This window comes from Labrus bergylta, chromosome 5 (assembly GCF_963930695.1).
Source record: "Labrus bergylta chromosome 5, fLabBer1.1, whole genome shotgun sequence".
Taxonomy (NCBI): Eukaryota; Metazoa; Chordata; class Actinopteri; order Labriformes; family Labridae; genus Labrus; species Labrus bergylta.
In genome coordinates, this window is record NC_089199.1 from 15258890 (window position 1) to 15276945 (window position 18056).

Below are 18056 nucleotides of genomic sequence, written 5' to 3' on the forward strand. Positions count from 1 at the left end.
AGAGAACGAAGAAGAGACGAAAAGATGGACAAAGAAAGGGAGAGAAAGACAAACAGTTAGGCCTACATGTTAAAACAAGGCAGGGGGGTTTGTTTGACGCAAATACAGTCTGAAAAACCAACCAAATCAGTTTAAGTATGTCATGTCTCTCAAACTCTTTTTCCCCATGTCCTGCCCCACTTTGTCTCATCCTCTGTCTTTCCAAATGTTTCAGCTAAACTCTAAGTACTTTGCCTCTCTCCATAATCCCTCCGCTGCCTGTAATTTGATTTCTTCCCTCAGTTTTACCCCTTCAGTTGTCTTCCTCCTTAATTAGCTCATATCCCTCTGGTTGGCCAGATTGAGGGTGTTGACACGCACTAGGCACAGCCCCATATCAAACATATAGCCTACTACAGTATATAGATAAACTGCCCTCCAGATCAATATATGCTAAGTTTTTTCTACTTCTTTCAAGAAGCCTTAATTGCATTTTTGTGCTTCTTCTGTTTTGTGTTGCTTGCCGACATGCAGCTCTAGTTATCAGTGGTCTTCTGTTTCATATAAGTGTGGGAAACCTCACAGTTGACAATATTAGATTGTAGTTGTTTACATCTATGTCTCTATCAGATGAGGTTTACATTTTCTGCATTTTAAAAGTGAAAAAAAAATTGGTGAATGGTAAATTCCCTCAAAACACTTTATTCTAAGACTTCAGTAATGCATTACAAAGACGTTAATGCGTAACGTTTGGTCCAGTGTTATGTTCTGACACTTTGCCTCTACGTATATTTCAACTGTCCTAGATCATTTTAGTGTAATCAAAGAAATAAGGAGGGAAAGTGCTTCTAAAAGTTCACATTTCAAATATCCAAATTGTTTTACGCAGCTTTCATTTATTTACCTAATAATCCCCTGAAGCAGCTGAAAGACTATTTACTGTCTGTAATTTGGAGTCCTGTTGCTTTTTCTCCAAGCGTTAATTAACCTTCAAATGGAGAAATTATTGCAGACACACAAGTATGCATGCACGACACACACACACACACACACACACACACACACACACACACACACACACACACACACACACACACACACACACACACACACACACACAGACTCTGACAATGGAGGAGATTCTGCATGCTTTTCATCCGAGATCTCCTTCCCTGCTTCTTTGTCTTTCAGACACACACGTGTATATTCCAGACTTAAAACATGCAAGTCAACATTTATTCTCCCCCCCCCCCCCCCCCCCCTTTTATTCATCCTCTCCTCCCTCCGTTCCTTTTGTGCACCAAAGTCCGACTCAGTCTCAGCCTCTGGATTCTTTGTACTCCTGTCAGCGCTGAAAGAACATGGCAGGTTCAAAGATGACACATATCTGTTCTCTGCTCAGAAACCAGTTAATTTTCCTGCTTTTGCTCCATTTGTTTCTTTCTTCGGCTCCTTTTAGTCCTATATGTCATCAGTGTGATGACGTAGCTGTAAAACATTCTATTATTTTGATATAAGCCCTAATTAGCTCTTCAGTCTAAATGAAAAAGCTCATTCATATGAAAATGGGGCACTGATAGGGATTTCCTCCGCTAGCAATAATCGCTAACCTTACATAGCAACTCTTAATTAGAAACGGACTTGATTGACAGTGAGTAAGTTCTCATATACACACGTGCATACGTAAGCATTAAATAATACATTCCTCTGACTATGTACCATTATACTTATTATAATATATGTTCTTTTTCCTCTCCTCATTTGTTTTTTTGGTCATGCCTCATGATGTCAGCCGTCTGATACCTTAATTCATGCAGTGTTTACTGTCCCAAAAAGATCCCCGTCAGCCTTCCTCTCCTCCTCTATTTACCGCTTCATGGCTGCATATTAAACATCAGGTGTGTGTACATAAAATCATTGTGAGGAGGCACGGGGTGGCAGGGGGACAACAGAGGAGCGGAGACCATTCTAGGGAGACGCTGAACAGCAGATACAATGACTGATGGTGCGAAACTAAACAAACAAAAAAAATCTCCTTTTCCGTCTTCTTTGATTCCACAGCTGCGTCTTTTAATGACCAGTTTATTGTGTTACCACTCTTTGTGGGATTTATCAGTGCATGAACAAGTTCCATGAAACAGTGGCTCAACTTAATTCAAGATATTTATATGGACTTTTCTGTGGATAAAACTTTACTTTGACCTCCCTTTATAAACATTTTAAATAGTTTCAAACAAAAAGAATATTATTCTGATGTCTGTATTTATGATGACATTTTAATGTTGTATTTATTTTATCTAAAAGCAACCATATCTGGGTAAAGAAGCACATGATGATTTCACAGTAATAAATAAATCTGTGATTACTAATAATGAGCCATTTATGATAAATGATAAAAGTAAGTTTAAGCTATTACCGTGTTATACAACTTTACAAACTTAATCTACAAATCATGTCACGGACAGGTTTATTAAACAAGGTTCATGAAGTGAACTGTTTTCCTTCTTGGTATTGGTGACAGGTTGGATTTGATTTAAAAAAAACAAAATGTCCCTCCTTACTTTCATCTATTGAATATGACCTGCTTCTTGTATTTTCCCTCTTGTTTTAACAGATACTTCAGAGTGTAAAAAAGAAGCTTTTCATTTATTACTACACAAAAATACCAGATAATAACTACAAACATTTAATATTTGGACGGCAGAAGGTAAATCTTTAGAGACTTGGGTTGGGAACTGGAGGGTCGCTGGTTCAAGGAGGCGGACAAAATTATGGAAGCTGGTCTGGTAGCTGGAGAGGTGCCCTTGAGCAAGGCACCAAACCCCAACACTGCCATAGTGCGCTCCCTGCGTAGCATTGTGTAGCAGCCCCACTCTGACGTCTCTCCACTAGTGCAAACCACACGTCCTGTTTGTGCATGTGTGTTATTCGGGCCTTTTATGCCCTTAGAGCTACCAGCCCTGGTGCTCTAGATTGAACCAGTCCTAGTACACTAGGAATCAGACACAGAATCAATTAGCCAATTCATGAACTAAGGCAGTGACCGTCACAATAACAACAGAAACAACAAATGTGCGTTGGAATTGGAACTAGATATAAATAAATGTAAGGTACTAACTTAGTGAAACGATGGTGTATTTTAAAGTCCCTTTGTCTCTGTCATTGATAGTGTTTTATAAATAATTTATTTATGTTTTATTCATTATAAATGCTAATGGTAGGTAAAACGAAACGGTTCTTGAGGTGGTATTTTTAACTGTTAATTAAACAGTCTAACAACATCTACATGCCTTAAAGCCCAGATCAGCAAAGGTCTCATTGTCAGAACCTGCAGAGAAGAGAAAGTTAATGACTGATCTTGTAAAATCATCATCAAAGTTATCAAGTTTTTAAAAACAGTATCAAACAGTACTTTCCTCAAACAAAGCAACGCAGTTTGTTTGGGTTTCTTATCTTTACACAGATTCGAGATGACGCAGTTTTGTGATGTAAGAATCTGTTTCCTGGAGTTCGATCAGCTCACGTGTTTTAGATATGTCAACATTTTCAAAGTTCTTTTTCCCCATTCCTTTGCTAACTTTATATCTACATTAAAAACAACTAGCAGTGTTTTTTTAAGCTGTTCAATTCAGCAACCCGATATTCCCACAGTAATTCACAAAACCATACAGACGAGGTTATGAGTTGAGATTTTAAGTTTAGAAAGTTCAACTTTTAGACTCTAATCTTCACTGTTAATGCTCATCACATTGTTATGTTTCAGTGATTCAGTTTTTGTGAAGTCGTTGTTACTTTTCCCAGACACAAAGAAACAGCCGGAAGACGGTAAATATGATTATTATGAATTCAGCTATCTGTGCCCCGTAGTTTCACCGGCCCTGTCACAAGTGAGTGTGGCTGTCTGTCTGTCTCAAACTAAGAAATCAGATTAGACATACCCGCGGCTCGTATGCACGCTCAGAGTATGTGTGGATGGGAAGATTTAATGGAGGATTGGGGTTGAGGGGTTGTCTCTTTACTGATGTCAGGCCCCAGGCTTCAGGGTAGTGTCCCACGGAAATGAGCCATTAAAATTGAGGACGTATTTATTTTTCTCTTGCTTTTTTCCTTCTCTGCATTTGGCACGGGGTGCAGAAGTCAGGCAGGCTGTTTGGGAATGAGTTTTTGCGGGATGAAGGAAAGTCCTCAGTGTAGAGCGGTCTGTGAGTTAGATTTCGTAAATGGAAGTGCTGCTTCGTTTATCATGGCTTTTCTATTTAATCAGCGGTGTCTGTTAGTGGATGGAATAGTTTCCTGTTGGGCCAAACAGAAGTTCAAGCATGAACCTAGATCTCTTCTCATCACCAGCAGACATTTCAGTAAAGTTAAGTGTGCACCTTAAACTCGCCCAATTGTTTCAGCAGTTCTAGACATCCAAGTGTTGGCTTGTTTAAGATTTCACAGAAGTCAAACACAGATTAAGTTCAAAATGAGGTGATGGTTTTCAGCCAGTATGAGGCCAAGATTTGTGCACTGAGAGAACGTTTGACATGATGTGATCCAGACATGTGAATCCATAACTTAACATAATGTTGAACTCATCAATTAAAGATGATGGGAAAGAAACATTGTTTTTCCAATATTTTCATAATCAGTGAAACAACAACACCCCAGGACTACAGGGATAATTTTTTTTATTTGATATTTAAAACACAAAATGTTTCATCAGAAAACCATCATTATTTTTCATGTGTACCATCCAACAGTGAAATCAAGTGTTTCGTTTTTACTAAACGTTTTTACAAATTGTTAGTTTATACTTACTATAATACGTCGTTCCATTTGAATTGTTTTCCTTTATGATTGACAGAAATGTATTTAACGGCCCAAAGCTTGCACTGTTTAGCAAAAACAACTGAACCAACCCAAACAACAAAACCAAAAATACTGCAACCCAATTTGACTTAATAAGTTGATACCATCCCTCCCTTTCTACATGAAATAATTTGTCTACCTGGCCTATAAGCTCTCTTTCTGGCTTCAGAATGATCACATACAGTAAAAAGTGTTTTCAGGTTTTTTCAAAATGACACCTCAAACAGCTTGAACTGTCTCTCTACTATCTCAGGCTGACATGATAAATACAAACTGTATCAACCCAACTATACAGAGATTTAGTTTCATACTGTTTTCTGTAAACAGTAAAGTTTGTCTCCTAATCCACCGTTTCAGAGTCTAGAAGTCGACACATTTATATTTCGCGCTGCACTACTGTGTGTGTGTGTTTGCAGCGGTGATTTGGTTTGCACAGAGGTCAAGTAAATACAAAACTCCCAGCAACCACGATGCATGGTCATTGTCTGCGCTGATCCCTTCCTGTCTGCTCGCTCTGTGTATTAATCTGTTTAATAAAATGTGTGGTTGATTAAAGCCTTAGTGAATGCAGACTTCAGGATCATCTCACATGGATACGATTGGCTGACTGGTTCACTCATCTGGAGGCAGTTCTGACTCGTGAAAGACACATCTTGGTTCACTTATTGATGTTCCTCCCTGAGCTAATCTTCTCCTTCCTCTTCATCACTGATGAAGTAAAAGTGTTTTCAAACACAAAAAAACATGCCTCTTGTTCTCTAATCTTACTCTTTTTGTCAGTTGAGTGGATGTTTTCATCTATCTTATCTGGTTCTTCTCTTATTTTCTAGTGCTGAGGCTTAAATACAGTATGTGTTGATGAAATGAGAAGGTAATCCAATCATTGTAACATCTGTTGAACCTGTGTAGTCAACACGTTAGATTTAGGCCAGTCCAAAAGTCTAATTCTACATCTAGACATTTTGCATTTAAAGACATTACTGAAAATGAAAAACTGTGTTTATACTGTAAAGCTTTTTTAATTGTTAAGGCCTGCAATCATTGCATGACTAACTACAACACACCATACCAAAGTCCTGTAAATATATGTGTATTTATATTCCTCTTGTGTTTAAATTATATCTACTTTTATATGCTATGTATTCAACATATAACATCTTGTTGGTCATGTCTCAGCTTTGTGCTCTATTAAGTCATTTATGAGATCGGGTCATCAAACCAACATTTCTCTAAAGGGCCAAAATAAAGAGCCAGAAACACTTCAAATTGTTATGAAACCAGAGCGAGATTAAGAGCTCAGATAACAAATAAAATAATTATACGTTAGGGAAAACTGTGCTCACAAAATGTTTCCAAAGTTATTGAGATAAGGGCTATGATATAAAACAGTAATATAACAAATAACAAACTCTCACTACAAAACAACAACTCAAAACATTAAATATCCAAATTTACAATAAAACCTTTCTACATAAAAAAATAAAAAAAAACATAAAATAGTCAAATAAAACTTGTGTTCTCACAGGGATGCGATGCTGTCAACACCACAAAGTGGTATCGTTGGTATTTTATGAACTAACATAAGAACTGCTCACTTTTTGGTTAGAATTCATAGATGAGATAATGGTGATAATAGGAGCATATTTCTACATAAAATCAGCTGTTCTGTTGGACCATTACACATCTCGTTTGTAAGTATTTGCAAGGGTGGCGCAATCTGAAATCATAGCTGAGTTTGTTCGTCCTGTTCTCTTATATTCACAAAGTAACCTTTAGTACCGAGTCCCAACAATGTGAGACTATTACAACAGAAATCTACTTTGGCTCTTCCCTCCTGCTTAAATATGGATGGAGGGATGAAAGGAGTCCATGATGTTCACTCACAGAAGAACAACAAACATAACTCTCTATCTGTATCAGTCCGTTTTTTTCCTCGGATGCTCTCTGCTGTGATGCAGTGACTCAGATTTCAGTCCGCCCCTCTGGAGATTTTTAGATTTTCTTTTGTATAAATATGAATGAATGTTTCGTCTGCATGCATTTATTTAATTGGAACATGTAAAAAAACAAAACAAAATGGGAAGGTAATTTCACTAATTTCAGCAGCCTGTGAAAACACTGCAGGGCAGAGTACCAAGCTATACGTGAGTGTTACTGACTGTACACTCACAAATAGGCATGCACTTGATTGTTCACACAGGAGGAACGGACACATGTAGACATTTACAATCAGATTTTCCTACTTCAATGCATCTGTCTAGGCCTGCAGGCTTTAAAAAATCTTTCAGTATCACTCTGTGAGCTCGACCATATGCTTATTGTGGTGAGTCTAAGAGTAATATTGAGGCTTAATGACATAACTCCCACCTGGAGAAGCAGCCATTATTAAGCCTGCTACAGAGATAAGGCAGACATTAGCAGAGTCTGTTCTTTTCATGGCTACTGCAACAAAAAGAGTGACAGCCTCTTAACACTAAACGTGCCCACTCAGACGCGCTGCTTTCTCTTTCTTGGTTCCTGTCTGCAGGGATGTGGCAGAGAGCATTGTGTTTGGGTCAGAGGCCGTTTTAAATAAGCAATAAATGTTAAATCTGCCCGACATCTTCAGTATCCATTACTGCAAAGAGCAAGCTGGGGGGGAGATAGAGACAGAGAAAAGCGGGAGCCAAGCTGGTAGACGGAGAAGATGAGATCAATAGAGGCAGAATGGAGGATTGATCCGAGCTCTTAGATCTTTCAGATTAGTGGCTCGATTAGGGACAAATATGGAGGCTTATTCATGTGACCTTAGCAGTGACAGCCTGAACTAAGTGGTCAAAGAGTAATTACATTCAAACTCTGATATCACACTGATGCTGGAGATCTGGAGATGATTGCTTTGCTAGATTTTCTAAAATCTCGACAAGACAAAAGTTTGTATGGCCCAATTTTTGTAAAAGGCCAATGCACGCTGTCACAGATGTTGCCTTTTTAACACTCTGAGATTTAACACTCTGCCTCAGATCAAGGATCAAGTCCATGCTTTGGTCGGTGATGCCACATGATGTGGGGTTTAATTTCTGGTCTGTCCTGTGAAGAACGCTAGAGAAAATTGTGTTGAATAACAAAATGTGTTCTCCAATGTCCTGAGGCATTTAAAGCAGCGGTTGTGAACAACGGAGCCTTCATGTGCTGTCCAAAAAAAAAAATGCACATGCAAATATACCATGTTTTGCAAATGATTGTGCTATCCGTTGGCTATTGTAGTCTGTAATCTAATCACAACCGGTCTGACAAGTAGCCCCTGAATACACACACACAGACACACACAGACGAACATCGATCAGAACACAACAATTGTTGCTCATTCAACATTTCCAATAAGAGGCCAAACGAGGCCAACTAGGGACAAGTTAGCAAAAGCTATAAACTCTCGGTGCGGTACACACCAGATTTATGCTCTGTATTTGAACTATATTAAGATAACATCATCAAAACCATATCAAATTGATTGAAATTCAAAATTTACAATCAAGCAAAAATGTGGATATTATATTTTTTGAATCCTTACATTTCTCAACAAACGATTCAGCTGTACTCCAAGATGTATTTGAAATAAAGTGTATGTTTCTCTCCCTGTATTGAACACCTCACCCTGTACATTTGTAAAGCCCATTTAATGCTAGCCCACAAGAGCACCCACATAAATGTAACACGGCTACCATGAATTACTGATTCTCCTTGGTTCACCGAGCTAGCGTTAGCAATTAGTGTTTAGCTAGTGTTAGCTTTAGACTTAGCTTTTGCAAACCTCATCTTTGGCTCCACCCTCTCATCTCATCCGAATACGGTCACTTGTGGTTCCAGCAAACAAAGATGGTAACATTTCAAAAGCAAAACTTGAGGAATGAAGACAAAAGTAAACAAATCAACAGGTGCCGTCTCGGTGGATTAGTTTACTTCTTATGTGAAGTGTTTGAAAGTAAACCTTCCTAGCTAGCACAACGTACATGCTAAACTGTACTATGGAGCAGTCCATGAGTCAAACAAATGCAGTTCTTGTAGTTCTCTGTGCTTTATATCTTGTGTAATTCATGTAGCTGATGAGTTTTGTATGATTGGCAGATGAAGTTTACTCGTGTTGCCCACACCGATACGACTGTGAGAGATACAACAACAAACAACACTTACAGCAAGAATTAGTGAAAGACAAGCCCTGTTTACGCTTCTGTGCGAACGGCTATTTTAAATTAGATGAATAAATTTGGAAGCTTAATTATTTTTGGTGCTTTGAGCTATTATTCTCCTCTATAGGAAACCGAGGGGTGAGATGAGAGGAAGGGAGAGGATATATGATCCCTAGAAGACAATTACAGACAAATTTTTTTTTTACTTTTTCCGTCTCCCTCATTCAGTCCCCAACAGGCATAACTTTAGTTCTTTCACTCATCATAAGATTGGCTCCAAACAAAATAAACTCAATTAACCTTATTTCTCCTCCTTAATTCTTAATTTCTAGAAGACTCCTTCCAGCAAACACCCACTCAAGGGCTCTGAAATTGTTCCTTTAAGTTTAAGCATGAATGTAAAATAGGCTGTCTTAATCAGAGTATAGAGTCGTTACTAACCGCAGCCTGTCAGTCTGTCCACTTTCAGCCCCACACATGGAGTTTTTGGCCGAGTGTAATTCAATCAATTCACACTAACTCTCTCCTCCTCCCCTCTTTTCCTGCTTTACTTGCCAGGTCATGTTCTGTGGCTTGTATGTTTGATTGAGGCCTCCCTCTTGTGTCTGGAAGAGAGGGGAGGTGGGTTCCGTGGGGAGAGAAGGCCTGGTCGCGTCGGGACTGAACTTCCCTGGGCTGGGAAACAATTACAACCCCCACCTCCCCATATTTCTCTATTTCTCCTCTTGTCTGTCCTCTGCTATTCTTTTCTTTCTCTCTTGCTTTAACACTCTGTCTCTTCCATCCCAGTCCTGGGGCACTATATACCCCCTTTATTTATTTATGTATCAGGAGACGGAAATGGATTCCCACCCAGGGAAGAGGGGTGAGAGGGAGGTGACTGGTGAGTGTGTGCACATGGATGTGAGAGTTTGCATGTAGACATGCAGGCATCCAGTACATACAGTGTGTTGTGATGTATGGAGGGAGATTCTGTATTTAAAGGAACCGCAATGAGTTTTTGGATTGTATCATTAAGATGTATGAGGATGCATATGGTTGATTTTATTCCGGCTGATAGATAGTTACTGGTTTGAACATACTCACTAATATAGCAAGGTACCAAAAGAGGCCATGTAGAATCAGATGCATCGATGTTTTAAAATACTTTAAATTGTCTTTGCAAATATTTTCATGTACTGTAGCAAATGCCCTTATCACGTTTGTAAGACCTGAAGGATGTAACTTGAGTAACATTGGAAGTAAACAAAACTTTGTTTACGTAAATCACCCGAGGGTACCTTTAATTCATGTTTAGTGTTTCTTGAAGGGTATAAACCCCAGAGGATGTTGCCATGGCAGCAGAGCAGACTGTCTGCCTCCTCTTATCCTTTAATTTTCTTATTCATGCTTTTAATTTTTGAACACATTCTGAAAACGCAAACACAACACATCTTGAGGAAACTCATTGATATCAACTGATTTTCTTGAAAAAAGTTTTCAAACTGTCAGGAAAAAAAAGCTGTTTTCAGCAACAAACCTTTTTCCATCCCTATAGGACGATGTTATGAAGCAGCAGGCATAGTCTCCATACTGCAAATGATCCTTTTGACCAGACATGACTCACAGCGCACTTAGTGCCTGCATGAATAAAAAGTGCCAAAAAAAGTCAGAGCTACATAAAACGCGAATAATCAGCTAAAATGGGAAAGGCAAAACACAAAGGAAACACTCTGAAAAGCTAATCAGGCTCACAGCTAGATGAGACGTTGTGATTGAGTTGTGCACTTCCCTGCTCATTCCTGTATGAAGAACTTTGCTTGACCTCTAGGTGACCCCTTTGAAAGAAGTCAAGGACTTCTGCTCAGTTGCTTTGGGCTGGAAGTGGAGGAAGACAGGGTGAGCTGAGGTTCAGCGGGCCAGCTTTCTGTTAGCCCCAGAGTGCGTGTTATCACCTCCATCAGAGCAGCACACTGCAGTAATTGCAGCCTGTGATCTCCGTCTGGCCCAGCTTTAAAACATTTTTTTAACGTCTCTCAAATATTCTCCCCTGCTACTCACATACTTCAGATACTTGAAAGCAAATCGTGTTGAAAGAATCTTTTTCAGTCCTTGTTTTGAACTACATGTGTGATTTATTGTGAACATCACACATAAGGCAACAAACTTAACAATGATCACTTCATGTCTGATTTCTGCTTCACATTTTGTTCTTGTGTTGACAGGTTTGATCTTTTGAATTTATTTGGTTGGATTTTGATAAATAATGTCTCACGACAATTCAAAGAAAACATCCTGAGGTATAAGTTTGCCCACACAGGTGGCAGTGTCATAAAGTCAAATCAAAGAGATAATCTGTGTGGGATTTATATTTATTTTTTAATTAATAAGAACACATCTGTGTTCATATTCAGAGCAGACATATGATTATCGACTTCTTATCAGAAATGATGATAAATATGTGATATGATGTTTGAGATGACACAGTAATTAATTTAACTGATGAGTGTACTCCTATTGTCAAATCTGGCAGTATTTTCATAGTACCGTTTTTAAAAACTTTTTCTTAAAAAACTGAAAACTTTAAGAAATTAAAAAACTAAAAGAACAGTGTTTTAGAAAACTGTAACATCTGTGTGAATTATTATCATAATAATTGCCATAGTGCTGGCATAGTACAACATTTTATTTTTTATTTTTTATTGTGAGTTTTTTTAATTTGACTGTAAAAGTTTGAGGAGAAATAAAACTGCCTTTACCTGGATAAATCCAGATATTACATACAAACTTGTGATCTTCACAGTAGAAACATAAACACACACACAAAGTACGCTTTGTTTGTGTGTATTTGCATGTGGTTTGCGTGGCTCTAAGGCTGCAGCTTATCACCTGCCGGGCCAGGTCTGTTTTCTTATCACTCTTTTTATTTATATTTTTTTCTGCCTGTGATTGGCTTTTATCAGCCCTCTGAGCTCTGATTGGCCATTATCTCTGCTTGCTGCTCTGATTGGGAGGTCAGAATGCCTTATTGAAATGGGGCATGAATAGTCTGATAACACACTGATATCCGAGTTCAACCCAAACTCGCTGATAATACTCAACATTATATCCTTTTATCCCTCAACCTGTTCCCACCAGACCCTTCGGCCTCTCCATCCACGAACAGCATTATCTAATTTTAAAGTTATGTAACCTGTCATATAACATGTGCTCACTTCAGTAGAGAAACTGCATGTTTAATGTACTGGACCTTTGAACAAATCTTTGATATTTGTACTTTTATGGTTTGTATTTCCTTTGATTTAATTCTTAAACACTGGAGAAGGAAAATGTGGATTTATGCTCCACAAATAAAATCAAGCTGCTGTGGCATTAAATGATTCACATGCAGAATAAAATAAGTCTAACAATAGAATGCATGTGTTTCATTTAAATGATTCAACAGAATAGAAATGAATCAAGATTATCATTTCATAAACAGGACAATGCTGCTAACTTAATTATGTATCAGAAAAAAATGATCCTTTTTTTATATAATAATAACACCTGCTGGGGCCATTTCTATTCATTTTGAATACTTCTACCTTTAATTCCAATTTATTTTGTTAAGTTACTTTTGCTCTTACTTGCAATACTTCACTAGTTTACTGTTTTTTAGATTGTATTCCTTCAGTAATCTATCTGAATATAAATTGCAGCACTGGTAATACAAGCTGTAGTTGATATTTAGAATATCTCATTCTTACTGTAAAACTAATAGCAGGTTTTTAGGTTGGGTCACCAACATGTTTTGCAACGGTGGTATAACTGAATTGAATTACCTTCTTTTATTATATCAGCTCACCTTGCAGTAGCTCTGTATTATAGACATTACGAGCACAGATATAGGACACACAGATAGGGGGCTTTGAACTCTTATCCACCCCTTTACATCATCTGTTGTGAAAAGAGATGATTCTTGTTTCCCACATGTTGTCTGTTTCTCCTGCTCTGTGAAGTGTTGGTCTTTCTCTCTTTAAAAAAAAATCACATCAGCAGGTCCTCCTTTTTCTGTCTCCAGGATGTCCGTGTACTTGAATATGTACCTCTAGGGGGTAGTAGTAATCAAGAATGCTTAACCTGGTGACTGATGAGAGTGTGTGTGTTTGAGTAGTGTGAGTGATTCTGTGTGTGTGCGTGTGCTTTTCTGAAAACAGCAAGATTTTCTTCAATAAATACTTAGAACATTTGAAATCCTAAATATCATCATCAGCTTACTGTTGACTAAATGGATGTAACTCCCTCCTCTTCAAAACTCTTCAGTTAGACTTCACCCATACTTTAAAAATGACCCCTTCAAAATAAAGTGAGTTTCTTTGTATTACACTGATTTTCACCAAACTCTAAATGTTTAAGAATCAAAAAAGTGAAGGCCCTATATAAGTCCTTGGAACCTACCTCACTTTGATACTGTATGAAAACAACATATAAATATGAAATGTTTGTATAGCAATGACTATAGAGATCTATTCTATTCTATTCTATTTATATTAACAAAGCACAGGAGGGAGTCAGCTCTATTTTTGCATTTAAATAATGCTTTTTGAAATCCTTTGAGCTGCAGCCAGCATTGACAGAGTAACTGTTAAGTACATTAGTGTGATTGTTGAAATACAAGTAATGACAGTAATGTATGTGAGTGTGATAGAGCTAACACAGATATGCTTTATGTTGCCCTGAACTTTACTTTCCCCCCCCTCAGTACCCAGCTCAGACATTTAGTCTTTAATGTTGTATATCAAACCCATCCAGATCTCAATTATCATTCTTAATGAGGGTCTGACTCTGGAGGAATCCCTCTTCCATCTGCAACCTTCAAAGGTCCTTAAAAGAAACATCTGAGGCTCTCTATCGGACAAAGTTTCTCCTTCATTTGAATAATTCTCCTAAATCGGCCAGAGGGAGATATGAAAGTAAAGAGCGCGCCTTTTAAGTCCTGAAAGTGAAATGAGATCTGTGGATCACAGGAGGGAGGTGTGGTGGTCTATGATATGAATGAGAGTTTGAGGATCTGTAGCAAGCTGGAATTGTTTTTATTAATTTCTACCCATTGTACTTTTATAACGTGATTGCACCGTGTATTTAGTATATCCAGTATATTCACAATCATGCACACTTACTCTGAGGTAGAAGAAGAGGTCAGGAGGTGTTGGAGGGGAAGGTGTGTGTGTGTGTGTGTGTGTGTGTGTGTGTGTGTGTGTGTGTGTGTGTGTGTGTGTGTGTGTGTGTGTGTGTGCGTGTGTGCGTGTGTGCGTGTGTGCATGTGTTAGTGTGTTCAGAGGGCCTGTATCTCATTACATAGGAGTGTGATAGCCATCAGAGTCAGAATAATATTTAGCACATGCTGCCTGCTAATGAAGCGGTAATGTCCACAGACTGGAAATGAGAACCAGAGAGGCCTTTCTTTCTTTTATCCGCTCATCTTTACAGCGTTCTTCTTCCATCCCTGCTCTAATATTGCTAATCAAATAACTGAATGCTGCTTGTATTCACTATGTTTGTGACAACTTTGTCTTCCAAAATCCTGCTTCCTTCTTCCATTTGTTGGTTTGGGAGTGATGGGGAAGAGGGCAAAATGTCTCTCTTTTTCTCTCAAAAGGTGAGAAAAACTCAGTCAAGCATTTCAAATGACAGAAGGTCTTGGGATTAAAAAAATGGATACATTTTTATCACCATGACTTTTCAGCCTTTTTCATGACTTGCATTTTGAGCTAAATCTATCATTCGGGACATTTTAGGCATGACTGACAGGTTGAATTTAATAAATATTTTTCTTATAACCACTTTTTCTGCCAAAGCGTATTGCTTACTTAGCGTTACTGTGAAATAAATAAACTACATTACAAATAAATATACAACTGAAGTGCAAATGTAGCTAAATGAAACTTAAGTATGAGTGTAAAAGTTCTCACCAGTTAAATGGCCCCCATCAATGTTTGTTGGTATATTTGACTTTAACTTCAAATAACTTCAAATAAACTGTACTTCATTTTTTCAGGTTCTCAAAATTAAATCGGCAAAGTTACTTATAGCTAGTTTTGTAGTCAAGACAACAGTAACCGAGACCAAGAAATACCCGAGACCGGAGAGCTCCGTGACCGAGAAAAGACCGAGACATTTAGGTATCCAAATCGAGTCAAGACGGCCGTAACCAGGGAGGAAAAAATCATATTACAAATAAATTGAAGTTATTTGTTGTTTTGGAGTGGGCCATTTTTCTTCTAATCACAGTTATGACATGGAAAAATAGCCTTTGTTTGGTGTTCTTGAACGGACTTGATCTAAAGTCTGAGACCGAGACAAGACCGAGTAAAAAAGAGTTAAAGTCATAACGCTCAATTCATTTTACCTCAGAGTTACAAACACACAGTAATCCAGTAGTCATTGTAACAAGACCCCACATACTTAGTTTGCTGTACAAATAAGTTATGTAATAATAGTCATTGTGCTGTTTTGATATATTACTTTGCATCATAACATTTGAGTCATTTGTTTTGTCCCTTTATCTGCACTCAGAAACAAAGAGGGAGGCTACAACAAAAGGGTTTCTGTGTTGTGAATGCAAATCGATCAGAAGTCACGACTACATCTGTGAAGAGGAAATCAGCTGCAGGGCTTCAGATGTGCAAAGCTTTCTTTTTTTTCTAAGTGTGTGTTTTTTTTTTACAGTAAGTTCCATCTCCATCAGCTGCAGATTTTGTACTTCTCCGAAAGCACAAAGCATTATTTCACTCTAATCGTAACAAAGCAGCTTGCTAAGAAGAGAGTTATTATAGAGCATTGTTGGCTGCTGGATGGACTCACCTGTTGTGTAATACAGATATGAACATATTAACATTTAGAAATGAATGGCTGTTTGATTATAACATTATAAAACAACAGCCACACACATACATAAAACTGTCTGTAATTTCACTTCATGAACTTTGAAGACTGTCGGACCTCACACACGGCTCTGATTGTGGATTAGGTTTAGAGTCAAAACATAAATAAGGTTTTATAGCTGAACAATAAAACACTCCTCTTTGTTTGATCCTCTGCAGGTTTACTGTGCTTTATTTGGGTTTTGGTTATATTAGTTTGGATTCTTCTGTGCTTCCATCTTTGGGCTCATGTTACTGTTTTATGATCGGTGCGTTAATAACAGTTAATAACAGCCTCGTGTTATCAAGCAGGAAAGCAGACAAAGCCAGGCCGTTGTTTGTATGGCTTATAATATAGACATTTCTTTAAAAGGAAAAAAAAAAAACCCTTACAACTTTTTATTATGAAATGAGTCCATAAAAGATGTATATTAACTCTCTGCTTTACACACATGCTCACAGACGCACATGTTCACACTCTCTCACGCGCAAATGCACACGCAGTCAGTGTTAGCAGTCGCTAAAGGCCAAATGCAAATCCTCCGAAAGTTAAACCAACGGAGAAAGCAGGCCTGAACTCAGCTTATTTGGTTAATGTCATTAAGTCTGTCTGTGTCAGTCACCCTCCACACAGCCCATCCTTTCTCTCTTTTTTACAAACGCCCGGACACAAAAACACCTGCAGAAAAGAAAACGTGATTGTTTCAACTCTCACCCGTGGCCCCCTGTTCTCTCTCTCTCTCTGTCTGCAGCCCTCATCCTTGTCGAGAAGATTTACATGCCCCCTTTTTTTGCCCCTTTTATGCAGAGACTCTGTTCTATAGAATCCCCCCCCCCTTCAACACACACACAAACACACACAGTTACTGCACAAACACAGCTGACAGGAGGTGGAGGCGCTGCCATGACACAGTCGCGTGCCGTCCAACAAATCCCTCTCAATCCGCCAGCCAGCAGGCCCCGAGTGGGCTTGTGTGCGTCTTTGAAACTGTCTTCAGTCTTCCAGTGTGTGTGCTTCAGGGTATTTTATAGGGTTTGTAGCTTTGTGTGTGTGGATCTGTCCTGCTCCCCAACCATTGTGTCTATTTCAGCTTTTTTTTCATAGCTTCTCTGATATGTTTTTTTTTTAAGGCTATTTGGCCTTTGGATCAAGCAGATTTATTTAAGAAAACAGAAACAGAATCACACAGTCAGTTGATTGTCTTAAAGATGTAGTCAGTGTCCTGAACATCAAATACAAGTTTGTTTTGAGCCAGCTTGTTGCACTCATCAATCCTCTTTCCAATCGGTTAGTCTCTCTTGATTAATCAATATGTCTATTTGATGGACCAGTCTTCCAATAAATCTATCTTATCTCTTTTATGTGTATAAAAAAAAATAAAAAATAAAGTTTGTCTAAGGATTGGTATCTACTTGACAAATTAGGTTAATATTCACCTTTGTAAAATCCAATATGTTGCAGCATGTATTGCTAACCCAAGCAGAAAGACAAGACAACAGCCATTGTAGCCGCTCTGTGCGGCTGAATCTTAAAGTTAACTTCATAGATAATACTAACATATACTATATACATAATACTATGCATTGACAGGTTTAATGTGGTCAGGTCACTATCAAAGTTTAGCAAGCTATTTCTAGCATTTGCTGTGGTAGCTGACAGAAAGTAAGGCTGAGGGGGATGGGACAGCATCTATTCTAAAACCTGTATTGAGTCATTAAGCCAAGTGTTGGGCCAACTTAATTTTAACTTGAGGACTCTAGATGTCAAGTTTGTTATAAAAAAAAAAGAAAATCAACTTTTGGGGCAAAAATATGAACCAAGTGTCATGGCAGTCCATCACTGTCACCTGTGAAGACGCTCAGCCTGCCAGTATTATTTCTCAAAGGTACCATCTTTACAAAATGTAAAATAACATTTATTTTGCAGTCTAAATGCATTATTTTTGTGTAAAATAGTTGCGATAAAACAGCCTAAAATTAGTCTTTCGAAAAAAATCTCAAATACTTGTGAAGATTTTGTATATGTACCAAATGTCCTTGATACAATTTAACATCATTCATATTGCTTAGAGGCTGTGTTCAAACCTTTAAAAACTACACTACATACGGATGTTGCTGTTTGCGTTTGCTGTCAGGATGTTATAAAACCCCACTAATGGAAAAAGTCATGTAAATC